The following is a 26,331-nucleotide window of genomic DNA, read 5'->3' on the forward strand; positions in this document are numbered from 1 at the left end:
TAGTCTCCAGAGCAGCAGGGGTGTGTTTTGCTCCAGCCCGTCCCTTTCAGACAGACTGAGAAGAATAAGGGAGGGGCAAGCCTGGAGCAGAGAAGAGTGAAGCAGAGTCATTATGCTTCCTAATTCAACCCCCACTTCTTCTGTTATTCCTGCCCTAGCCCACATGTTCCCAGGGCCGTGCCAACACGGTAAGCGCCGCAGGGGGGCGCCTGCCTTCAAGGGCGCCGTGCCTTCGAGTTGTATTTAAACAAAAAATAAACCTTACCTCTCCGCTCCATCCCCGATTCCCCGGCGCTTTAAATTGACCTCGTTCCGCCTCCGACGTCTGCGCAGCGTCAGTGAAAGCGCTGCCTGTCTGATGTCTCTCCACCAGCCTTCCCTTCGCTCGTTCGTTCCCTCTGTGTCCCGCCCTCAAGGAAATGACGTCAGAAGAAGGCGGGACACAGAGGGAACGAACGAGCGAAGGGAAGGCTGGTGGAGAGATATCAGACAGGCAGTGCTTTCACTGACGCGCAGACGTCAGAGGCGGAGAGAGGTAAATTTAAAGCGCCGGGGAATCGGGGATGGAGCGGAGGAGGCTCAGGCTGAATGAGAAGGCGCAGAGCCTCCTCTGCAGGCCAAACCCAGCCATTTCCTCCATCGCGCCCCAGACAGCAGCTTGGGGGAGCAGCGCTCGGCTCTTTGGTACCGCCCAGCTCTTCCGCGCGCCTTGGAGCGAGGCAGGTCCGGGGGGGGGGGGGCGCGCGCGCGCCAACTGATAGTCTGCAGGGGGTGCCAGAGACCCTAGGCACGGCCCTGCTTGTTCCCCTCCCCTGACTCCACAGTTCCACTTCATTTTTTATCTACATATAAAGCCCTGCCGAGTCTACACTCTTTGAACCAGTGGTGTAAATTCCACCTTACCAGCCCTTGCAATGCAGGAAGGCCCAAGGAAGAAATGGGGGAGGGCCACTTGCATTAGCTGCCAGACTTTGAGGTGGGCACCCTTCATTCTGTGACTTTTAGTTTTAAACAACTTTATTGATGACCTATCACAAACAATACAATATTCATACGCTATGTTCAAGATACATCAGGAAACAAATGAACAACTTGTAATCATAACATAGGAGGAAGCCATCACTTTTCTCTTTAGCTTCCTCCCTCCTTACTCCCAGCTATTTCTCCCTTATCCGTACCTCTATATCCCTCCCCGCAACCCCCCGTCTGCCCTTCCTTACCCCTCTAATATTCCTCCCCCCTTTGTCCACCCCCCCCTTCCAGGCAGCTACATATCTCCAATAGCCCAGGGAAATTGACCTATTCACTGTCCAAGACCCTTAGCTAACTTTGCTGGGTCCAAGCTCAGTCGATTAAGGATGGAACTTCGGGCCCTAGGGGCTAAAGCATTAATATATGATTCCCATATTAAGTAGAATTTACGCTGTGTTTTGGGTTTATAATATGAATCTCGCAGCTCCATTAGTAGCAATGCATGCCACCTGTTGCGCCATTGCCAAAACGACGGTGCCTCTAAATGTATCCAGTTAACTAAAATGCATTTTTTTCCCACGAGACACGCTTTAAAGATTAGCAGGTTATGACTAACGGTACCTTTCCCCTTCAGTAAGTCCGGTGTCAATGTCACCCTCCGTCCCAGGATTTCGCCTAAGAACTTCGCTATTTGCTCCCAGTAAGCGGATATCGCTGCGCAAGCCCACATAGCAAGATAATAGTTATGATTGGGATCTCCGCACCTACCACAAGCTGATGATTCCGCCCTACCCATTTGATATAATCTCGACAATGAAGTGTATGCCCTGTAAATACTCTTCCTTTTCTGTGACTTTTAATTTGAACTTCAACCAGGGATCCTTGTTCTAGAACAAAGATGCCAAACTGCAGTGTTGGATGAGTGTCTGCCAGTCCAGCTTTCAGGCTATCCCTGGTGAATATTATTGAAATAAATTTGCATTCATTAAGGAGATCCTGAAAACCAGTCTGGTTGGCGGCCCTCCAGAATGACAGTTGGACACCCCTGCTTTAGAACTTATTTTCCACTGAAATATGTTTGTATTTAGCATTATTTCAGTCGTTTGAGGAAATTGCATTTATGGATGGATTTGTAGCTGTCCCATCAGAACTATTTCTGAACAGTTAAAAATGAACATTAGACTATAACAAAATACAAGCAACACAGTACAAAAATAACTAAAAAGACAAAATGATGATAGAACTGAAAATATTAAACACCCTTAACATTTTCAATTCCAGAAAAACCACATCTCAAATCTCCCCAAACCTTTTCTAAGTGTATGCAGACTATTAAAGGGACCCCTTGTGCTGGCTTAAATACAAAAGGATAGAAAAATAATGAAGCAAATAGTCCATAAGAACAATGTGAAATAGTTAAAAAAAAATAAAAAAAAAGAAAAAAGAAACTGACTGGACAGTTGTAAGAACTCTCTTCCTCAGTAACATAGTAGATGACGGCAGAAAAAGACCTGCACGGTCCATCCAGTCTGCCCAAGAAGATAAATTCATATGTGCTACTTTTTTTTTTATTTGTACTGTCCTCTTCAGTGCACAGACCGTATAAGTCTGGCCAGCCCTATCCCCGCCTCCCAACCACCAGCTCTGGCACAGACCGTATAAGTCTGCCCACACTAGCCCCGCCTCCCAACCACCAGCTCTGCCACCCATTCTAGGCTAAGCTCCTGAGGATCCCTTTCTTCTGCACAGGATTCCTTTATGTTTATCCCACGCATGTTTGAATTCCGTTACCGTTTTCATCTCCACCACCTCCCGCGGGAGGGCATTCCAAGCATCCACCACCCTCTCCGTGAAAAAATACTTCCTGACATTTTTCTTGAGTCTGCCCCCCTTCAATCTCATTTCATGCCCTCTCGTTCTACCGTCTTCCCATCTCCGGAAAAGGTTCGTTTGCGGATTAATACCGTTCAAATATTTGAACGTCTGTATCATATCACCCCTGTTCCTCCTTTCCTCCAGGGTATACATGTTCAGGTCCGCAAGTCTCTCCTCATATGTCTTGTAACGCAAATCCCATACCATCCTCGTAGCTTTTCTTTGCACCGCTTCAATTCTTTTTATATCCTTAGTAAGATACGGCCTCCAAAACTGAACACAATACTCCAGGTGGGGCCTCACCAACGACTTGTACAGGGGCATCAACACCTCTTTTCTTCTGCTGGTCACACCTCTTTCTAGATATGTTTTATTAATATAGCAAAATTAAAATATGCATACAGTAACTCATATGCATATACATATAATGGGCTATTATATGTATATGCATATGAGTTACTGTATGCATATTTTAATTTTGCTATATTAATAAAACATATCTTGGTTTATCAACGATCTGCTTTGTACAGTTTGCGGATCGTCTGCCCCTTTGTTTTCTTGGACCCACACCTCTTTCTATACAGCCTAGTAACCTTCTAGCTACAGCCACCGCCTTGTCACACTGTTTCATCGCTTCAGATCCTCAGATACTATCATCCCAAGATCCCTCTCCCCATCCGTACCTAGCAGACTCTCACCGCCTAACACATACGCCTCTCTTGGATTTCTACTCCCTAAGTGCATCACTTTGCATTTCTTCGCATTGAATTTTAATTGCCGAACCTTAGACCATTCTTCTAGCTTTTTCAGATCCTTTTTCATGTTTTCCACTCCCTCCGGGGTGTCCACTGTGTTACAAATCTTAGTATCATCCGCAAATAGGCAAACTTTACCTTCTAACCCTTCGGCAATGTCACTCACAAATATATTGAACAGAATCGGCCCCAGCACCGATCCCTGAGGCACTCCACTACTCACCTTTCCCTCCTCCGAGCGAACTCCATTCACCACCACCCTCTGGCGCCTGTCCGTCAACCAGTTCCTAATCCAGTTCACCACTTTGGGTCCTATCCAGCCCATCCAGTTTATTTAAGAGCCTCCTGTGGGGAACCTTGTCAAAAGCCTTGCTGAAATCTAAGTAGATTACGTCTATAGCACGTCCACGGTTCAATTCTCCGGTCACCCAATCAAAGAATTCAATGAGATTCGTTTGGCACGATTTCCCTTTGGTAAAACCATGTTGTCTCGGATCTTGCAACTCATTTTCTTCCAGGAAATTCACTATCCTTTCCTTCAGCATCGCTTCCATTACTTTTCCAATAATCGAAGTGAGGCTTACCGGCCTGTAGTTTCCAGCTTCTTCCCTATCACCACTTTTGTGAAGAGGGACCACCTCCGCCGTTCTCCAATCCCTCGGAACCTCTCCCATTTCTAAGGATTTATTAAACAAATCTTTAAGAGGACCCGCCAGAACCTCTCTGAGCTCCCTCAATATCCTGGGGTGGATCCCATCCGGTCCCATGGCTTTGTCCACCTTTAGTTTTTCTAGTTGTTGATACACACTCTCTTCCGTGAATGGTGCTATATCCACTCCATTCTCAAATGAACTTTTGCCAGTCCATCGTGGTCCTTCTCCCGGATTTTCTTCAGTAAAAACAGAACAAAAGTATCTATTTAGCAAATTTGCCTTTTCTTCATCATTATCTACATAGCGGTTTGCAGTATCTTTTAGTCTCTCAATTTCGTTTTTTGTCTTTCTCCTTTCACTAATATACCTGAAGAAATTTTTGTCACCTCTCCTTACCTTTCTAGCCATTTGTTCTTCCGCTTGCGCTTTCGCCAGACGTACCTCTCTCTTGGCTTCTTTCAGTTTCCTCCGGTATTCCTCCCCATGTTCCTCGTCTTGAGTTTTTTTGTAAAAAGCAGAAGATAAATAACCCATCCCTATGTGTGCATTGGCTTTGTCTGTGACTGGGATTAGAGAAAAGGAAAGAGGCTGTTTCAAAAGAGCAATTCCCTAACTGCAGCGTTTCAGTGTGTCAATTTCTATGCTAGAGCAGCTGGAACTGCTTCTCCTACAGAAATGCACTGGGCCATTTTTTTTTGGGAGGGGGGAGCTTATTTCTCGGGATCCCCATTCCGATCTAGCACATTTATGAATAGATCTTTTTTTCGCCTTGGCAAATTTGGTCACATTATGTTAAATTTTTGGAGAATGATTTTCCTGCCAGACAGTTAAACATTCTTGCCCTCTGACGTGTAATTATTTCCAACTTTTCATTGGATTGGGAAGAATAAAAAAATGAATTACGGACCAATTTCAAAATCGCCAGCTTAATGCAAAGTTGAACATCTTTTTTTTTTTAATAATTTTATTTTTGCACTTTTACAATAAGAAATATAACAAAGTACCCAATTGGATAAATTCTTCAGTACAAACACTAAATTGCAAAAGGGTATTACAGTTACCTTCTCACTCCCCTCCCACCACCCTCTGTCCTCCCCCAACATTAAGCAATATCTTCTAGTATCAACTACGCTGATAACATAGAAGGGCCGGAACCAGAAGACCATTGCACATACGGGTCCCAAACCCGATGATATGGCAGCAAGTTTCCAGTTCGTATATCCTGTTAGTTTAGACATTAAATTAATATAGTCCATCCTGCGTAGGATCTGCCGAATGCCTGGCAGAGTTGGTTGTTTCCAAGCAGCAGCAAGCACCAATTTACCAGCAACGAACACATAAGCAGCCAACTGATGTGTAGATGATTTCATATCTTGAGGTCTGGCATGTAGAAGGCAATATTCCATCTTCAAAGGATACTGGATCTTTGTTAGAATGAACACAAAGTTCAATATTGCGGTCCAGAACTCCTGGGCACGTGGGCAAGTCCACCAAATATGAAACATGTCACCCATCAGACCACATTGACGCCAGCACAAGGCTGAACTTCCAGGAAACATTTTGGATAATCACTTAAGCCTATAATACCAGCTATAAAAAATCTTATGTCCATTTTCCATCAAATTACTAGATATTAAAACTTTGATTTGAATATAAGCTCCCATTGCCAATATTCAAAGGAAGCCCCCAATGCAAATTCCCATTTTGACAGGTAGTACATAGTTGGTTTATGATAAACTAGAAGGGGCTTATATATTCTGGAAATACAACTCCTATGTGCTCCACTCACCATTGCCCGCTCCAATGATGTCTCAGACTCAGCTCACCCTTAGCTCGCCTAACAATAAAATCCCTCACCTGCTGGTATTGAAATGCATGAAAATCTGGGTGCCCATATTCCTCTTGATTATCCTGAAATGATATAAATTCTCCTTCCCTCCCCAAATTTGACCCAGTGTACACAGACCCATCCTCTCCCAGGAGCGAAAGCAGGGATCTATACCCCCGGAGCAAACTGTGTAGCAAATCGAATGTACATGTTCAAAAAATACTTTTGCCCTGGAAAATCTTTCTTCTGGACTGCTGCCCAGATCAACAAGGGCCAGCGGAGGAGTGGCGGGGCTTCAAAAGCTACCTTTCTCAAGAGGTGGTCTGGCAACCAAGGGATAGCCCTCAGAGGATAGGTGGCAATCACTATTTGCTCAATGGATTGCCAAATCTTACCCGACCCATGGAGCCACTCTGCTAAAACTCAGAGATGGGCTGCTTGATAGTAATCCACAAAAGAAGGGACACCCATTCCCCCATGTTCACGTCCCTGGAACATCACCTCCGCTCGCTCTCTAGGTGGTCTCTTTTTCCAGATATAGGAGAAAACCTTTTGCCTCAGGCCCTGAAAAAATTGGTCAGGCAGAGAAATAGGAAGAGCCATAAACAGAGCAATTTGGGAATATTATCATCTTGACCGCATTAATGCAACCCATCCAAGAAATTGTCAACCCCTCCCAGCGGTCCAACTCAGAGAATAGTTCACACAGTTTACCCGGGAAATTTTCATCATGTAGATCAGCTAAGTCGTGTGTCAAGTTAATCCCCAGATAATGGATAGTTTTTTTCACCCAACGAAAGAGAAAGGTGGACTTCAATCTTTTCACCTGAGCAACAGGTAAGTTGATATTCAAAGCTTCCGACTTCTCCATGTTAATTCTAAAACCCGAAACCTGCTCATAGCATTGTAGAATAGACGATAATGCGGGAAAAGATACATCCGGGCTGGTTAAAGTTAATAAGATATTATCAGCGAACAGCAGGACTCGTGTTTCTAAATCACCTATACTTAGCCCCATGACTTCCGGATGTTCTCGAATACAGCAAGCCAGGGGCTCCACCACCAATGTAAAAAGCAGAGGTGACAAAGTACACCCCTGCCTAGTGCCCCTGCTCAGAAGAAGTGAGGCAGAACTCCGGCCATTAACCTTCACTGAGGCACAAGGCGCCGCATATAATAGATGGAGCCAAGACAAAAATTGATCACCAATACCCACTTTTTCTAGAACTTAGAACATAAATGGCCAATGCACTCTGTCAAACGCTTTTTCTGCATCTAAGGAAAGCAAACCCAGAGGGACCTGTGCTGATCTAGCATAATATATGAGGTGGAGCACCCGCTGTACATTATCAAAAGTTTGTCGACCAGTAATAAAGCCTTCCTGATCCTCATGAACCAAAGAGGGGAGATAGCATTGCAGACGGGGGGCCAAGATCTTAGTAAAGATTTTATAATCAATCCCTAGTAGTGAAATGGGACGATAAGATCCGCAACTTAGGGGGTCCTTACCCGGCTTCAGTAAGACTGAAATAGTTGCCAGATTCCAAGTTTTTGGTATCGGTTGGCCGTCACTAAAAGAATTAAATAAACGCAAAAGCAGCGGGCCCAAGATTTTAGCAAAGGTCTTATAAAACTTGTAAAAAACATCTAGCCCCGGGGCTTTGTTGGAGACAGAGTGTGGATCGCCTGGAGAATCTCATCTAACTCAACAGGACGAGATAATTGGCGTTGAGCCCCTGCAGGAGTATAGAGATTTTCGTAGAACTGCTGAAATAGTCTTTGTATGTGCAACTGCTCCGATGTTACTAAGCCCTCCTTAGTTTTAAGACTAGAGACATGATTCCGCAAGGTCTGTTTTTTAAGCTTATGAGCTAAAAGTTTACTAGATTTATTACCGAATTCAAACTGGCACTGCCGGACCGTTGCAGTTGCTCAGCAATGTCGGCCAATTGCAACTCATGCAACTCATGGCGTAATTTATGTAACTGCTCTAGTATTAATGATGAGTGCTGCGGGGCCTTCCGATGTGATGACCTCTCAACTTCTAACAGTCTTTTCCGCAGCACGCCCTCCACTTCCCTACGCACTCTCTGTATATGTGTCTTTAAGGCTATAAGATGGCCACGTAGAACCGCTTTCAATCCATCCCACAAAACCCCCATTGAGACCTTCCCATTATCATTGAACTGAATGTATTCCTTGATATGGTTTTCTAATTGAATAACATGACATTTCTGACAGTAAAGAGTCATCTATCCGCCATTCAGGACTGGTTCTCTGTATCACCGTTTGACTTAACTTTAGTACTACAAGGCTATAATCTGACCATGTGTGGCAGGCGATCTGATGTTCCAGGATCACGTGAACAAGCTCCTCATCCCCCAACCAGAGGTCAATACGCGAAAATGACTGATGAACTTGCGAAAAGTAGGTGTATTCCCGTGGCACCAAAAATCTGACACCTGCCATCGTGCCACAAATGCGCGAAATAGTTCGCGATTTCGCTAGCACTTTTTTAGTGGAGTTATCCAGATAAGGATTGAGAGTTAAATTGAAATCTCCCCCAATCAGCAGGAGGCCTACTTTATATTTTAATAATATCTGGTCTAACTGGTGAAAAAAGTCTCTATGATCGGCATTAGGCCCATAAACATTCAGCAGAGTATATTTTTGGGTACCCAGAGAAATGACTAACATCAGGAACCGACCATTCTTATCTCTACTACTACTTATCATTTCTATAGCGCTACTAGACGTATGCAGCGCTTCACACTTGAACATGGAGAGACAGTCCTTGCTCAATACAGCTTACAATCTAATTATGACAAACAGGACAAGTAAGGGATAAGGGTTAGGACAGACAGGACATATCAGGGATAGGGGACAGTTGAAGGTTTAGGTTTAGGAGTTAAAAGCAGCATCGAAGAGGTGGGTTTTTAGCCTAGATTTGAAGATGGCCAGAGATGAGGCTTGGCGTACCGGCTCAGGAAGTTTATTCCAGGCATACGGTGCAGCAAGATAGAAGGAATGGAGTCTGGAGTTAGTGGTGGAGGAGAAGGGTGCAGATAAGAGAGATTTGCCCAGTGAGCGGAGTTCCCGGGGAAGAGTGTAGGGAGAGATGAGAATGGAGAGTTACTGAGGAGCTGCAGAGTGAATGCATTTGTAAGTCAGTAAGAGGAGTTTGAACTGAATGCGGAAACGGATAGGGAGCCAATGAAGTGACTTGAGGAGAGGGCTAATATGAGCATAACGGCACTGGCGGAATATTAGTCGTGCAGCAGAATTTTGAACAGATTGAAGAGGAGAGAGATGGCTCAGTGGGAGACCTGTGAGAAGCAAATTGCAGTAGTCTAGGTGGGAGGTGATAAGAGTGTGGATGAGGGTTCTGGTTGCATACTCAGAAAGGAAAGGGTGAATTTTGGTGATGTTATAGAGGAAGAAATATGTCTACTTTCCAATGGCAGGACTCACTAAGAACAGTAAGAGCCCCTCTAGTTTTAGTGCCATCTCTATTAGAAGCAAAATATTGACAGGGATATTTGCGATGTCTACAAAGTGATTCATGAGCTGGCTTTAAATGTGTTTCTTGAATTAAGGCAATGTCTATCTTCAGGCATATCAGCTCCCGGAATAGCAGCTGGCGCTTCATAGAAATATTAAGGCCCCTAACGTTTAGAGTTACTAAAGTAATATCAGACATCTGTATTCATAGCTAAGGAAATAGTTATCATGAGTCCCATAACCTCTGCCTGCCCAGACCCCTCCTTCCAGAACTGTCCCCCCACCAAAATACTAGTGTTATAGCTAATACCCATATAATCATTAATACTCATTTTCCCTAACCCCTCCCTCCCCCCAACCACACCCACAACATTAAGATCCTCTCTTATCCAACAACAGAGAGGTATCAAATAGAGAAAGTGAGGTATTCTCCCTGCTCCCCTAGGTTCCTGCAGCAGTAATCATATAGTAATGAATATGTGTTATTCCCAACGATTGAATAGATAGGTCACTTCACTCAAAAAACAAGTTACCCTTCAACATAACAATAGCAAACTGACTTATAAACTTGACTGGTTAGAAATCACAGTTGACCTGTTCATGTAAGCTGTCCATCTGATTTTTGGTGCTGTAAATGTTTGTCCTTTTTCAGCTCACTGCCACTGTGGACGTGCAGGCAGGGAGGCTGCTCTGGAAGTGCTCGGGGTTGCTGAAGACTCCTTTGAGTTTCCCTCAGGTAGAGCCACCCGGGCATCTTCTATAGATTTAACATGATGCATGCGGCCATCTCTGTAGAAAACCAGGGCAAACGGGTGTCGCCAACGGTGATACCCATTTCATGAACTACTAACTAACGCTACTAACTAACATTTCTAAAGCGCTACTAGCTTTAAAGTACCTGGCTTCAATTCAGCTCTGCACTTCAAGGTGGCCGTAGCCAGTTCCTGGTAAATCTCGATAGCATAAGAATCCCATTTGAAATTGTGAGCTTTACGAGCCACTTGTACCACCTGCTCCTTAAGTTTAAAATCCTGGAAGCAGGCGATTAGGTCTTTAGGAAGATTCCCTCTGGCGGGCCCTAAGGCTCTATGGGATCGCTCCAGTAGGATCGTTGCGGGTTCAACAGTCATGCCCGCCCCAACAAGCAGCGAGCTGGCAATTTGCTGCACCACCGCCTCACAATCCTGATATAGCGATACTTCAGGCAACCCCCTGAAGCGCAAGTTTCGCTGACTGCTCCGATTCTCAAGGTCTTCGATCTTGTCAGTAAGCTGCCGAAAGTCCGCCTGTACCGCAGCAAGCTTCCGATCCATCAAGCTCATCTCCTCTGAGTGGTCATCCATCCGATTCTCCACTTCTTCTATCCGTGCGCCCAATTCTCGTATCTCACCCCGCAAGTCCGCCCCTAGGGCCACCAGATCCACGCGTACTGCCTTGACATCTCCTCTAATTTCCTGCAGCCATCCTTTAAATTCAGGAAAAGGTATTGCCCTCTGTATGTTCAGGATCCACATTAGAGATAAACAGGTCCCTCGGGGATGACCCTCCTGATTGCTGAGTCGGTCTCGGGGCCTCTGGCGCTGGCCTCTCCACGCGGTTCGCAGTTGCGCCTGAAAATCCATATTGAGACAGGTCTGCTTGTCGGTTCATCTCCAGAGATAGGAGGATTGATTTTCTTGTTGATCCGGTCACAGCCCCCTCGATTGCACCTTAGATGGTATTGTTTGGTTGGGATAATAATTCGGTTGAACCAAAAGGGGAGCAGGAGCACGTTCTTCAAGCGACCATTTCACTCGGTGATGTCACTTCCTCCTCCAAATTTGAACAGCTAATACTCAATACGCACCTTTGTCTGAGTCACAGCAATCCAGTCATAGATCTTAAATGGTAGCATCAAATTATCAATGGATTTGGACACTATCAATTCCTCAGATTTCTTTAGATTCAGTGCAAGTGATTGGTGATCTAGGCAATTGGAGGCGCCATTCATATATTTTTCAAGAAACCAAATTTGATCAGCAAGGCAAATCAAAATTATTGAGAGTATTTATTTCAGCTATATCAGGATTGTGAGGCGGTGGTGCAGCAAATTGCCAGCTCGCTGCTTGTTGGGGCCCGCAACGATCCTACTGGAGCGATCCCATAGAGCGTGGGATATGCATAGGGGAATCCTGTGCAGAAGGAATGGATCCTCAGAAGCTTAGCTGAAATTGGGTGGTGGAGCAGTTGGGGGGAAGAGGGGGTGGTGGTTGGGAGGCGAGGAAAGGGGAGGGCAGACGTATACGGTCTGTACCAGAGCCGGTGATGGGAGGCGGGACTGGTGGTTGGGAGGCGGGAAATACTGCTGGGCAGACTTATATGGTCTGTGCCCTGAAAAGGACAGGTACAAATTCAAGGTAAGTTATACACATATGAGTTTGTCTTGGGCAGACTAGATGGACCATGCAGGTCTTTTTCTGCCGTCATCTACTAAGTTACTATGTTACTATTTATTGGGATTTATTAACCGCCTTAATGAAGAGATTGATCCAAGGTGGTGTACAGTAGGTACAGTTTAACATAAAGCTTACAATTTTGTTAACAGCATAACATTAGTTAGATCATGAACCAATTGTGAGGAACTGCAGGAGGACTGTGAGAAACTGGCAGACTGGGCGTCTTAAACTGGAGATTAAATTTTAGTGTGCATAAGTACAAAGCGATTCATATAGGGGGAAAAATAACCCAAACTATATAGGTATGTGAGGTTGGGTTCTGAATTAAGTGTCGCTTCAGGAAAAGGATTTTAGACTCACTGAGGACAATACTTGAAAGGTATTAATATACAAAAATTATTTTTCAGCGACGGGGAAGCAGGACATGAATTGAGGCTGCAGGATAGTAGACTTAGGAGCAACGTCTGGAAATACATTTTCACAGAGAGTGTGGTGGATACCTTTAATAGCCTCCAGGGGAGATGATGGAGTGAAGGAAGGAAGGCCAGTGCTGGGCAGACTTCTACAGTCTGTATCCCAAAAATGGCAAAACAGATCAGGGTGGACTGGAGTGGGCTGGCAGTTCCAGTATTTGGAAAGTAAGGTCTGTGCTGGGCAGACATCTACAATCTATGTGTCGTAAATGGCAAAGACAAATCAGGTTCAAGTAGGGGTATCTTATCACAGTGGCATCATATGTCAAGAGTGTGGGTGCTCTGTATCTCCATTGGAGGAGAGAAAGACATCTTAAGGTTCAAATTAGCGAGTAAAATGCTGGCAGTATTGTTGGATATGTGCCCTAATCATGTATTTATAATGTGATTATGCTGCAGCCATAATAATGGCATGACTCTGGCCGATTTTGTAGGCAAACTGGATGGACCGTGCAGGTCTTTATCTGCCAACATAGTATGTTAGTGAAACGCCCCTTTCCAGCACTTCCCCAGGTCTGGGGTCCGAGCGGGCGGGGAGCCTCCTCGACGGGTAGACTCCTTTTGGATCCTTTACCTCACAGTCAACGCTCTGTGTGTCCACCTGGGAAAAAGAAATGGTTAGTGGGTTCGGAGACTTCTCCTCCTCCTCCCAGGAATTCAGTATTGGGTTCATACACCCCATGGGATGCAAGCTGGCAATTAATTAGAATGGCCTCAGAGAGCCATTGGTTCCCAAGGCGCTTTCCAAGATTAAACCACTCCACAGCCCAGTAGTTTATATGAAGAATAACTGGAACTTTTATTTAATTCAACACTGGCAACTCAGTCAATTCGTCTAACACAGTCAAGTGAAATCCGCTTGTCCTTGGCAAGAATATTTACAGGAATGCCAAATCAACTATGTACATTATATACAGTTCCTCTTCTTGCCTGTCCCTTTCGATGGCAACAAATCCCAAACAGCTACACTCCTTCCTTGCTCAGGTCCAGATCCCAATATCTGACCTCCTCAATAAGATGAAGCTCTTTTTAGCTCTCATCTCTTGCTCCTGGATTTGGTCCATTTGACTCCTATCTAGAGCTCAGTTTCCAGCAGGGCTTTATTTGTGCTGGTATGTGGTGGTACAGTGTACCGGCATTTTTTTTTTTAACTGGCACTTTTTTTCACCTGCCCCCCACGAGCAAGCCTCCAACGGCAGCTGTCCTGAGTCTGCCTGTCTGTTTCTCTCTAGCTGCCACTTCCTTCAGTGGCAGCTGTCCTGAGATGCTCTTCCCCCCACCCCCCAATACCTTTCAACCTGATTTTCCCCTTCGAGTTCTGGGCACTAACAACGGCAGCGTTTCACATTCAGCAGCCTGCCCTGAGTTGGCCCAGGAGTCCTCATCTCTGCTGCGCCCCTGCGGAAACAGAAAGTTACAGCAAAGGGGGCAGGGTGGGTCAGAGAGAAGGACTCCTGGGCCGATGCAGGGCAGGCTGCTGAATGTGAACGCTGTCACTGTTAGTGCTCCGAAGGGGAAAATCAAAAGTATAGACACCGGGCACAGGTGGAAAGGAAGGTGAGATGCTGGATCTATTTGGTGAAGGGGAGGAAGGAAAGAGAGAGAGAGGGGAAAACATGCTAGATTAGGCAGTGAAGGGGAGGGAGAAAAGAGAGAGAAACATTCTGGATCATGGAATGAATGGAGGGTAAGATGGTGAGATGCTGGATCATGGGGTGAAGGGGCGGGAGGGAAGAGAGAAATATGCTGGATCATGGAATGAAGGGGAGGAAGAGGGGGAACATGGATCATGCAGTGAAGAGAGAGTAGGATGGTGATATGCTAGATCATGGGGTAAAGGGACAGGATGAGACAAACCAGACTAGCAAAATTCAGACACTGAACCTGAACCAATTCATGATATTATTCAGATCTGGAGCTTCTTGTGAAACTTAGCCAGTGAAAATTAGTGCCAAAGCTGCACATCTCCTTTCCTCCCTCCCTTCCTGCGGGCCCTACAACCTTGAGTTCACTGGCACTGCCAGCCCAGCGGTGATTGCAACAGGCTCTCTCCGGCCAGACCCAGGGTTATTCCTCTGTTGCAACTTCCCATTGCCGTGTGAGAAGGATGCGGCAGACGAGAAAGCCTTGCAGCCGCTGGAGGGAGTCTGTTGTAATCACTGCTGGCAATGCTGGCAAACTCCATTTGTAGGGCCTGTGGGGAAGGAGGACAGACAGGGAGGTAAGGAGGTGATGCTGGACCCACAGAAGAGGTAGAGGGGAGAAGCTGCATTTGCATGAAGAGAGAGGAGAGGAGAGAAGTTGCCCATGGATAGAATGGAAGGGGGGATATGCTGCATATGGATTGAAGAGAGTGGAAGAGCTGGACAAGTAGATTTGGAAGGAGGCAGAAAATTAGAAAAGAAAGTTGAAGATCAGTGCTAAAGATGGATGTAGGGCAGGAAGTGAAGAAGAAAGGATGTGAGAAAAGAAATAGCACATAAACAGGAGGTAGTTAAGTGCATAGAGGTAGAGAAGCAGAACCAGAGACGGAACAAGATGATAAGAAAAATCAGCAGACAGCAAAGGTAGAAAAAATGATTTTATTTTCAGTTAGTGATTGAATTATGTCAGTTTTGAGAATTTACATCTGCCAGTTTTATTTTGCACTGTACAGGAAGAAATGCATTTCTTTCTATTTGGTGTTGACCTGCTTGCAGAGTCTGGCATCTCAGGTTTCGGTTTAATTTTTGTCTACATTAATACGTTTAGTTTGTGGTTGCTTATCCTGTATTGGAACAGGGGCTCTCTGTGCTCTGCATATATGACCGACTCAAGGCCAGGATGGGGTGCTGTGGAAGAGTTTGAGAGAGGAAGGCGATAGGTCCCAAGGGGTTGAGTGAGGGAAGCAGGTTTACTGGTGCTCTAGGGTCCAGTCTAATATTTATAACACTGTCTTTTCATAGGTGGTTCAGGGCTGTTATGGTTTGGTAATTTTATTTTCCTGTATATGTTTTGAGTGTCTTTTTGCAGGGTTTCATGTTATTTTGCAAAGTGTCTGGCCTGTTTGAAAGCAGACTCTGGGGCAAGGGCTTCCAAAGGTGGTCTCCTATACTATAGAGTCACCACACAAACTAAAACCCATCTGTTTTATTCAAAGTGTCAGGCAGTGGAAGGAGTTTGTGCTGTTCATGAGGTGATAATCAAAATTTGAATATTTTTTTGTATGTCATGTTCCAAGAAGGATTGCTCCATTGTTGGGGAATATGAAAGTTTGCGATTATAGAAATGGACCTTCAGGATTTATATAAAGATTCTGACCAATCCTGTAGAGAATACAGAAGGCTTTATGAGTGATAGTGTCATGCTGATTTAAAAGGGTGTGCAAAAATGTCACTTTGACTTGCCCCAAATATTTCTGTCTAGAGATGCCACTGGTCAGAAGTATGTATATTCAAAATTACTCTTTTATATGTAGTCATTTTAGTTCCATGTCCCCTTTTATACCTGCTCTCTCTTTTTTCCTGATATTTGATGGGATGCATTGAACTATATATCCATAATGGCAGGAGCAGCATAAAGTAATTTGAGGTCACTTATTTTATATTTGGTGGGGCTCTATTCGTGTACTGTGTATATATGACTGAGGTGCAGTATTCTGCTGATAAGTAGTTTCTGTGTAGAAAATCCTGTTTGTTATGTTTTCCCACCCAGTAAGAGATGTGTTGGTATTCTACGGACTGATGTAATATTTTCAGTGATCCCTTTTATATGTTCCATGCCTGGTAAAAGGGGTATGGCTACTTTAGGGGCAGGGCCATAGATAGTGACCCCGCTCCTAAGGTTGCTTTGTATGAGTACTGGTTCCTTTTTTCCTACAAAAAAAAGCACTGATCTCCAGTCTCTTGTTTTTATCAACAGTGACTCTCCTTCTCTTTTAGCCAGCGTGTCACAGATCTTTACCAGGGACTCCCCTTCTCCTCCTCTCTGATCTAATGGTAGAGGAATGTTAGGTCAACCCAAAAGACCATGTGCACGTACATAATAACACTTTTTATCTTCCGCTAACTCCTCCCATCTATCATTCAAAACCTCTCCTGCACCATCTGGCAGCATTTTATTCCACTATCCGTCCTGTTGGGCTGGGCTTACTCCCCACCTAGGGACCTTCAGGATACCCCCCTCAGTGACCTGCTGCCAGGGCTCTATACTCTCAGTAACCTTATATAACAGGAAGGGGGGTTACATTACATTAAACTCCTTGACATTTTCAGCACTGGTCAGAAAAAAGCAAATAGAATTATGTGAATTTTTAGGTAAGAATGTAAAATAGAACCAAGGATACGATGATGACTTTGTACTGTAGATCCACGGTGAGTACTGCTCCTTGAATACTGGGCACAAAGATGGCTGTGCCTCATCTCAAACAGGATATAGGGGAAATAAAAAAAGAACAGAAGGGTGATCAATATTTATTTATTATTAGGATTTATTTACTGCCTTTTTGAAGGAATTCACTCAAGGCGTTGAACAGTAAGAATAGATCAAACATGAGCAATAGGCAATTACAGCAGTAAAAACATTCAACTAACAATACAACGTATGGCATGGTATACTACTACAAAAATAAAAAAAAACTGTAAGAGTGCCAACATTTAATAGAAACTGACTCCACAAACACTCTGTATTGTCTCTTTAGGCTGAGCACTTAGGTGTTGAATATATAAACAAACTTTGGTATATAAAGTAAGCCTCAAAAGCCCAGGGTACCAATAACTTAGGACACCACTGTCTTGGCTAACATCATGGGCTCCACCGACCTCCGAAAAAACCAACAGAGTAAAAACTTCCAAAAGCTATCTGATTGGAAGAAAACCACTGCGGGTAAAAAAACAAGAGGAAGGGTATCAGATTATTAACAATCTCTTCACTAAAGTGCTCATGTCTAAATCATACTATCGCTCAGGATGTAAATAACTCAATAATGTAACTACACTTCTGACCGCCCAGTCATCCCCCATTATTAAACCAACATGCAGGCAGACAGTGCTATAAAAATCTACGATCAATGATCATTATATTCATCAAATTTTATCCAACTTAGCTGGCATTCTTTAAATGAAGATCGAAGATTTTATTGTAGCCAGCCACTTCTCTGCACTTTTCTTGCTTGTGGGTTGTTAATTACGACTGACAGTCTAGAAGGAATCACCGTCCCATCGGACATATCATTTCAGCATATGTTGTCTCTCAGTTTCTGAATTTCTCGACAGAAAAAAGGACCTTTCTGTTTCGCGTTCTTCATATATAATAAACTATCTACATCCCACTTTACATAGTTTGTAGCAAATATTTACTTTATGACTTGAGAAATGTTTGGTTACCACAGTTAAGTGTTATTCCTAATTTAGTAATGGTTCATGAAATAGCTTTATGGCATTCATCTTTAGACAATTTGTTGAATGATTTAACACCTTTAGTATGTAAAACCTGTAAGACTTAGTATAATTCTGAGCTAAGAATGGCTAAACATGATTTACAGCAGCTGGAATGTAAATGGTGAAAAACTCCTGATGGCTTTTTTACAGTCTACTTGTTTAGATGATCTTTGCACATATCGAGAGAAAATTCTTACTACTAAATCTGATTATTACAAAAAAAAAAAAAAAAACCAAGAAATATTTTTATATCAGGGCCCAGGATATTTTTTGTTTAGCTATATATTTTAGTGATCAGTGTGTCATGGGTGTGAACATTGTCAAATGTGTCACAACAGAGCTTGAGAACAACTGATAGATCCACGTTGTGACTTCACCTTGAGTGCTTCTTACTAGAGAATGACACAAAGATGGGGACAGAGCCCGCAGGGACGGGGTGGGAACCGAGCCTGAGGGGATGGGGACAGAGTCCATGGAGACGGGGTCAAACTTTGTCCTCGTGTCATTTTCTACTTTGAAGCCTGTTAATGAACTGGACCCTTATTTATGTTTGAGTGATGCAGACGATGACATTTAGATTTTTTTGAAAAACAAGCAAACATGCTGGCCACAGCTAGCAACATTTGTAGGGGGGATCCTGTACATTCCTGCTACCAGCACATCTTCTGAGAAGACATTTTCTATTGCAGGAAAGACTGTGGAAGACAGGAGAGCTAGACTGAAACCTGAGATTCCTTGTCATCAAGCAGATGAAGCCATTACGTATGGGTTGTGTCCATCAACCAGCAGGGGGAGATAGAGAGCACCAGTGCTTTTTTTGTAGAAAAAAAGGTGCCGGTACTCATTATGGGCGGGGTCACCACATATGGCTCCACCCCTATGATAGCCACACCCACATTAACCACACCCCCTATACCAGCCATGGCGCATATAAACAGACATCATTGAAAATATTACAGTACTATAGGAGAAAAAAATAACGTGATTTGCTAAGTAGTAGTAGTAGTATACCCAGTGCAAAATAAGACAGCCAATGTAAATTCTCAAATTGGACATATTACAAACACTAAAATGAAAATAAAATGATTTTTTTTCTACCTTTGTTGTCTGGTGACTGTTTTTCTTTCCATATTGGTCCCAGTCTGTGATTCTCCTTTCCTTTGTTTTCGCTTAACTCTTCTGTGCCATTTGTCATTTTTGTCTCCTTTTTCTTTGCTTTCTTCAATATTTTTCAGGCTCTCTCTCTGTCCAGATTTAATTCATTCTTACTATCCATTCTTTAATTTCCTTCATCTACCTGTGGCTTTTCATCTTTTCCTCACCCTTGTTCTCCCCATGCCCCTTCCTCTTATTCTCCAGTCTTTCTCTATTCCCCTTTTCCATCCAGCAGCTCTGCTGTGTCTCCCCTATTTCTTTCTGCATTCTTCCATCCAGCGTTTTCCCTCTTTCTCTCCCTATCCTTCCGTTTTCCCTCTCTCTCTCCCCATCCTTCCATCTGTTTTTCCCTCTCTCTCTCACCCCAATCCTTCCCTCTGTTGGTTTCCCTCTTTCCCTCTCTCCCCAATCCTTCCCTCTGTTGTTTTCCCTCTTTCTCTCTCTCCCCAATCCTTCCCTCTGTTGGTTTCCCTCTCTCTCTCTCCCCCCAATCCTTCCCTCTGTTTTCCCTCTCTCTCCCCATCCTTCCATCTGTTTTCCCTCTCTCTCCCCAATCCTTCCATCTGTTTTCCCTCTCTCTCCCCAATCCTTCCATCTGTGTTTATCCTCTCTCTCCCCATCCTTCCATCTGTTTTTCCCCTCTCTCCCCAATCCTTCCATCTGTTTTTCCCTCTCTCTCCCCATCCTTCCCTCTGTTGGTTTCCCTCTCTCTCCCCAATCCTTCCCTCTGTTGGTTTCCCTCTTTCCCCAATCCTTCCCTCTGTTGGTTTCCCTCTTTCTCTCTCTCCCCAATCCTTCCCTCTGTTGATTTCCCTCTTTCTCTCACTCCCCAATCCTTCCCTCTGTTGGTTTCCCTCTTTCTCTCTCTCCCCAATCCTTCCCTCTGTTGGTTTCCCTCTTTCTCTCTCTCCCCAATCCTTCCCTCTGTTGGTTTCCCTCTCTCTCCCCAATCCTTCCCTCTGTTGGTTTCCCTCTTTCTCTCTCCCCAATCCTTCCCTCTGTTGGTTTCCCTCTTTCCCCAATCCTTCCCTCTGTTGGTTTCCCTCTTTTTCTCTTTCCCCAATCCTTCCCTCTGTTGGTTTCCCTCTTTCTCTCTCCCCCAATCCTTCCCTCTGTTGGTTTCCCTCTTTCCCTCTCTCCCCAATCCTTCCCTCTGTTTTCCCTCTTTCTCTCTCTCCCCAATCCTTCCCTCTGTTGTTTTCCCTCTTTCTCTCTCTCCCCAATCCTTCCCTCTGTTGGTTTCCCTCTTTCTCTCTCTCCCCAATCCTTCCCTCTGTTGGTTTCCCTCTTTCCCCAATCCTTCCCTCTGTTGGTTTCCCTCTTTCTCTCTCCCCCCAATCCTTCCCTCTGTTGGTTTCCCTCTTTCTCTCTCTCCCCAATCCTTCCCTCTGTTGGTTTCCCTCTTTCTCTCTCTCCCCAATCCTTCCCTCTGTTGGTTTCCCTCTTTCCCCAATCCTTCCCTCTGTTGGTTTCCCTCTTTCCCCAATCCTTCCCTCTGTTGGTTTCCCTCTTTCTCTCTCTCCCCAATCCTTCCCTCTGTTGGATTCCCTCTCCCTGCCAAGTTTGGCGAGCACGGCGCGAAGTCGCGACGCACGCGGCACCAGCCCCTATTTCCGGCCGCTGCTGCTTCTCCTGTTGAGCAGCAGTGGCCGCTACACAAAGAAAAAGAAGATTAAAAAAAAATTGAAACCTGGCTGAAACGCGGCACTCCGGCACTGTAGACAGCCATTAGGCATTGGCTGTTGCCCCGCAGCCGCTCCTCCTCTTGCCTCTATGTCACTGCCCCTGGAGGAAGACCCCGGAGGAGCGCAGTGACGTAGAGGCAAGAGGAGGAGCGGCTGCGGGGCAACAGCCAATGCCTAATGGCTGTCTACAGTGCTGGGGTGCCGCGTTTCAGCCAGGTTTGAAGTTTTAAAAAAAATCTTTTTATTTGTGTAGCGGCTGCTGCTGCTCAACAGGAGAAGCAGCAGCGGGCGGAAATGGGGGCTGGCACTGCGTCCTTCACGGGGCGGGGGGAGCAAAAAAAAAAAGGTGCCGGTACGCCGTACCATTGCGTACCGGCACAAAAAAAGCACTGGAGAGCACTCAGTTTTTCACAGTGCCTCGTGGCCAGCTAGCTCCACTGCCTCTTCAGTATTCTCTATCTCCCCAAGCAGGGTGGCGGCAGCTTCTTCGAGCTCTGTCAAAAATCTGCCTGGGGGTGGCTCCTGGCTTGCCAGTTGTTAGCCGGGGTGTTAGAGGCTATAGCAGCTTCACTTTGAAGGCACATAGGTCAGCCCTTTCCCTGCCTTACCCATGCCCCCGTGGAAGTGGACATATTAGCTTGCTTTTCCCTGTCCTTTCCCCCACTCAGTGGGTGCAGGCACATTGATTCGCCTTTCCCACTTACCTGAGCCTCCGGAGTGTTTTTATTTACCTCTTTTGCCTCTGCTTTCCTCACAGCGTTAAAAAAAATAAATTAATTAAAGTCGCGTAGCGCTTTAGCGCAGCTATCTTGGAAAAGAGGTTTTTTTCTTGAGATTCTTCTGCAGGACCGGAGCTGTGATACTTGGTCTAGTGAGGTAAGAGTGTTTTCTGACTCCTCCGGGGTGGGCCCGCGATCGGTGCGTTTTTGGCGCGAACCACCATTTTTGAATTTTACCGCCATTTTCGGCGATGGCTGCGGAGACTGTAAAGCGCTGTTCTAAATGTGGCAAGCGCAAATCAGCAGCGGGCTCTGTAATTCGTGCTGCATAGACAGTAGAGCCGGCCCGAGCATGGCGAGCGGCGAGCTTTTGCGCTCTGAGCTGGCAGCGGATGCCATTTTGGATTTTCCACATGGTGCAGCCTCCGTTACGACGGAGAGCCCTGAATCCGGGGGGGGGGTCCTCTGAGTGAGGCTAATAATAGAGCTGATAGCCCTGGACAGGATCCAGGCGGCCAGGGAGCGGTTTTCTCCCCTGATTTTGTTTTAATGCTGCATAGGGTGTACATGCTTAAAAGAGCTCTTCCACAGGGTTCTTCAGACCCTGTGCCTACCCCCCCCCCCCCCCCCCGGTGGATCCTGGCCTTTCGGAGTGGGTCCTTTCGCCCTATTCTGGACTTAAAAGAGCGAAACAAGTCCTTAAGAGTGCGGCATTTTCACATGGAAACCCTGCGCTCCGTCATTGCGGCGGTACACCCAGGAGAGTTTCTCATGTCTCTGGACCTGAAAGAAGCTTACTTGCACATACCAATTTGGCCCCCGCATCAGAAGTTTCTGCGGTTTGCGGTGTTGGGAAAACATTTCCAGTTTCGGGCCTTGCCTTTTGGCCTCGCCACAGCTCCCCGAACCTTCTCCAAGGTAATGGTGGTAGTAGCTGCCTTTCTCAGGTGAGAGGATATCCGGGTTCACCCGTACCTAGACGACTGGCTCATCAGAGTAGACTCAGAAAAAGAGAGTCATCTAGCTACAGCCAGAGTGGTTTCAGCCCTTCAATCTCTGGGCTGGGTCGTCAATATGGCCAAAAGTTACCTGACCCCTTTCGCAATCTCTAGAATATTTGGGGGCCAGGTTTCCCGTTGCAAAACCCAGCAGTAGTCCCCCATCATGTTGGGATTCCAGCGGCCTTGATATCTGTTCTCCATTGTAGAAATGTCTTTATGGAAACTCTCTCCATGTTTGTCACTTATGTGTCCCAAATTGGGTGGGGAAAAAAGATGGGAATGTAAGAAATGCATTTTCAATGACATTTAGCAGCCAAGTTGTTCATATGCTTTAAGCATGTTGTCTACTAGTTCAGCATAGTTTTCAGCTCATCTGTTCCCAAGGAAGTTCTACACTACTAGCACAAATGCATCCCAAGCTGCAAGTTCCAGAGGGTTGAGTTTTGTTCTGAATGTGTCATCATGCATTAGTTTGTTGATTTCGGGGCCAATAAAAATTCCAGCTTTTATTTTAGCCTCAGTTTTCAGTGTGCCAAATATCTTCAAATACAGGAAACCATTTCCATCACGATCAAGTGCAGTTACAAAATTTTTTATTAAACCAAGTTTAATGTGAAGTGGTGGAAGATAAACTTGAAGTGGATCGACCAGTGTTTTGTGTTGTACATTGTACCGACCAACCGTGTGCTCGACTCTGAGAGGCCACTGTCTCATTTTGTAATGATTTTTGTCATCACGACTGTTCCATAGGCACAAGAAACACATATGTTTCGTGTACCCTAACTGTAGGCCAAGCAGCAGTGCTACCACTTTCAGGTCAGCACAAATATTCCATTTATGTTCAGAGTGTTTGATCATTTTCAATATTAACTCCATAGAAGCATGGGTCTCTTTCATTCCAACCCTGTGAGCCAATGGAACTGATGGCTTTTCGTTACCATTGTGCAACAAGACAGCTTTCAAACTCGTTTTGCAAGAGTCTATGAATAGCCTCCATTCATCGGGAACATGTGTACCATCTAACTCCATCATAAGACCATTTATATCAGTACAGAAACAGACATCGCTTTCCATTGCATAGTATGCAGCTAACTTGGTGTGTTGATGACAGAAGTGTGAAGTTGTGGTGCTTCGTTGTAGCAAATTCCATTCCCGAAGTCTAGAAGCTAGCAGTTCTGATTTTCTTTAGATAATGACAGATCTCTTCCAGATCATCTAAATCTGATTGGCTCAGCAAGTGTGGCTGACCTTCCAGTTGTTCTGGATCAGGAAATACATCATCCCAATCAACATTTTCTTCATCAGAATCAGAAGCATCAGTTTCAATTGCCGTTCCTGCTGCAGGAGGGGCAGGCACTGGATTCTCTACATCGTGTGGTCAGTGGCATAGCTAGGTGGGATGCAGGGGGAGCGGTCACTCCCCCAAACAGGTTTATAGAAAAAATGGCGCCTATGCGCCTCTTGCCCAATAGTTTGTTCTGCCCCATCCCGAACGAGTCTCCAATCTTTTCCTCTGCCCGCTCTCCCCGTCCGCGTGGTCAGTCACTTTTACTGCCCTGAAGCGGCGTTCTCCCTCCGGCACCGGCGAATCACAGTCAGCCTTCTGCCAGCGTTGGGGCCTCTCCTCAGGCGTGTCCTGCCTATTCAAATACAACTTTCTGTTTTCCGCAGAGGTGAGACGCTCCTAAAGAGAGGCCCCGATTCTGGCAGAAGGCTGACTGTGAATCACCGGTGCCGGAGGGAGAACAACGCTTCAGGGAAGTAAAGTGATCATGTGGACGAGGAAGAGAGGGAGAAAGATGCAAAACTCGGGAGGGGGAGGGGGATGGAGAAAATGCTGCCGACAGCCGAAGACCAGAGTGGAAATGAGCCCATCTACTCCACTGTACGCAAGGAAGCCAATTGTTTCCACTTTCCACCCCCCTTCTCCTCCATCAGGCAACCGTCATTTCAGTTCACTCAAAACAAAGCGAGCAAACTTATGAGATGCTGAACCCACCTTGTCATTCTTTATTGTTGTTCCATCTTAAAAGATGGAGGAGAAAAGAAATAACAATTGAATATGACAAAAACAGCTTCAAAAATGATTATAAAGTTTGTGCTCATGTTTCTTCACGTCTTATCTATAGATGTCTAGATTTCAGTGAGGCTATCCTGTTTCCTGATGGGTTCATCTTAACTGTAGTTGTAATCTGCCTTCGGAAGCCTGGTGTTATAAACATGATAAAATATACTGAAATGGAAGTAGAATTAAACTCTCCTTTCATTGGGGCACATAGAATCACATCTTCATCTGTTTTGTAGACATTTACCTTTTAGATACACAAAGGGATTATTCTGTTTTGAACGTGTTTCAGGGGCAAGTAGTTTTATAAGTCAAAATAAAAATAACTATTTTGTTTCATGCAGATATCTTTTGTTTAAACATAAATGGACTGTAAGCCCCTAATTCAGTCTACTGGTTTTCTTATATTTTGTTCTTGTGATGATGGCTTATATTGTACCAAAACTGAAAACTCTTATCTCTATCTGGTCGATAATAAAAGGAACACTATCTGCCCTAAAAAGTTGTTTTGTGGCTGTACATGAGGAATTGTGATATTGAATAAATAAGTGTATGTTTGTGCCCTTAGTCATGCATCCTACGTTTATTTTGTTTATTATTATTATTTATTGCATTTGTATCCCACATTATCCCACCTCTTTGCAGGCTCAATGTGGCTTACAATTCATCATGGATACTGGAAATAGAAGTGAATATACATTTGGTTTACAGAGGGTTTTGTGTTACATGGTGGTGAAATACATGATGGTGTTAAAGCAGAAAGACATTATAAGACAATCTGGAAGTTTTAAAGATTATACAGTTACACATGTTGATCTTTGTGATATATCTTGTTGAAGAGAGAGGTTTCCAGTAGTTTGCGGAAATTGGTCAATTCATAGACTGTTTTCAGGTTACATGGCAGCGCGTTCCAGAGCTGCGTGCTCGTATAGGAAAAGGTAGATGCATGCATTGATTTGTATTTCAGACCCTTGCACTTGGGAGGATGAAGATTGAAGAATGTGCAAGAGGATCCTTTTGCGTTCCTGGGTGGTAGTTCTATCAGGTCTGACATGTAGGCTGGGGCGTTACCATGGATGAATTTATGGACTAGGGTGCAAAGTTTGAACGTGATGCGTTCCTTTAGTGGGAGCCAGTGTAGTTTTTCCTGCAGGGGTTTCGCGCTTTTGTATTTTGGTGTGCTGAATATTAGTCTGGCTGCCGTATTCTGGGCTGTCTGGAGTTTTTAAAGTATTTGCTCTTTACAGCCAGCATAGAGTGAGTTACAATAGTCCAGATGACTGAGTACCAATGATTTAACCAGATTGCGGAAGACAGTTCTTGGAAAAAATGGTCTAACTCTTTTTACTACTACTACTACTACTACTTAACATTTCTAGAGCACTACTAGGGTTACGCAGCGCTGTACAATTTAACAAAGAGAGACAGTCCCTGCTCAAAGAGCTTACAATCTAATAGACAATTCCACATTTCCACATTGAATGAAACATCTTTTTAGTTATGTTATTTGCATGGTTCTCAAGTGTTAGGTGTCGATCAATGGTGACTCCAAGGATTTTTAGGGAGTCCGAAACTGGTAGATTTAGTTTAGGTGTGTTGATGGTGGTAAATTTATTCTTGATTTTTTGCGAGGTGAGTACCAGGCATTGGGTTTTCTCTGCATTGAGTTTCAGCTGAAATGCATCTGCCCAGGAATTCATAATATGTAGGCTTTGCTTGATTTCATTGGAGATTTCCCTTAGATCTTGTTTGAATGGGATGAAGATAGTTACATCATCAACGTATATATATTGGTTT

General features: G+C 44.7%; 1 protein-coding gene across 3 annotated transcripts in view; it reads left to right on the forward strand.

Annotated features, from left to right (window-relative positions):
* The window catches only part of GALNT6 (polypeptide N-acetylgalactosaminyltransferase 6), a 196,084-nt gene that overhangs the window by 60,345 nt on the left and 109,408 nt on the right, over positions 1 to 26,331 (forward strand). The window lies entirely within an intron of this gene.

The sequence above is a fragment of the Microcaecilia unicolor genome, chromosome 3 (assembly GCF_901765095.1).
Source record: "Microcaecilia unicolor chromosome 3, aMicUni1.1, whole genome shotgun sequence".
Classification (NCBI taxonomy): Eukaryota; Metazoa; Chordata; class Amphibia; order Gymnophiona; family Siphonopidae; genus Microcaecilia; species Microcaecilia unicolor.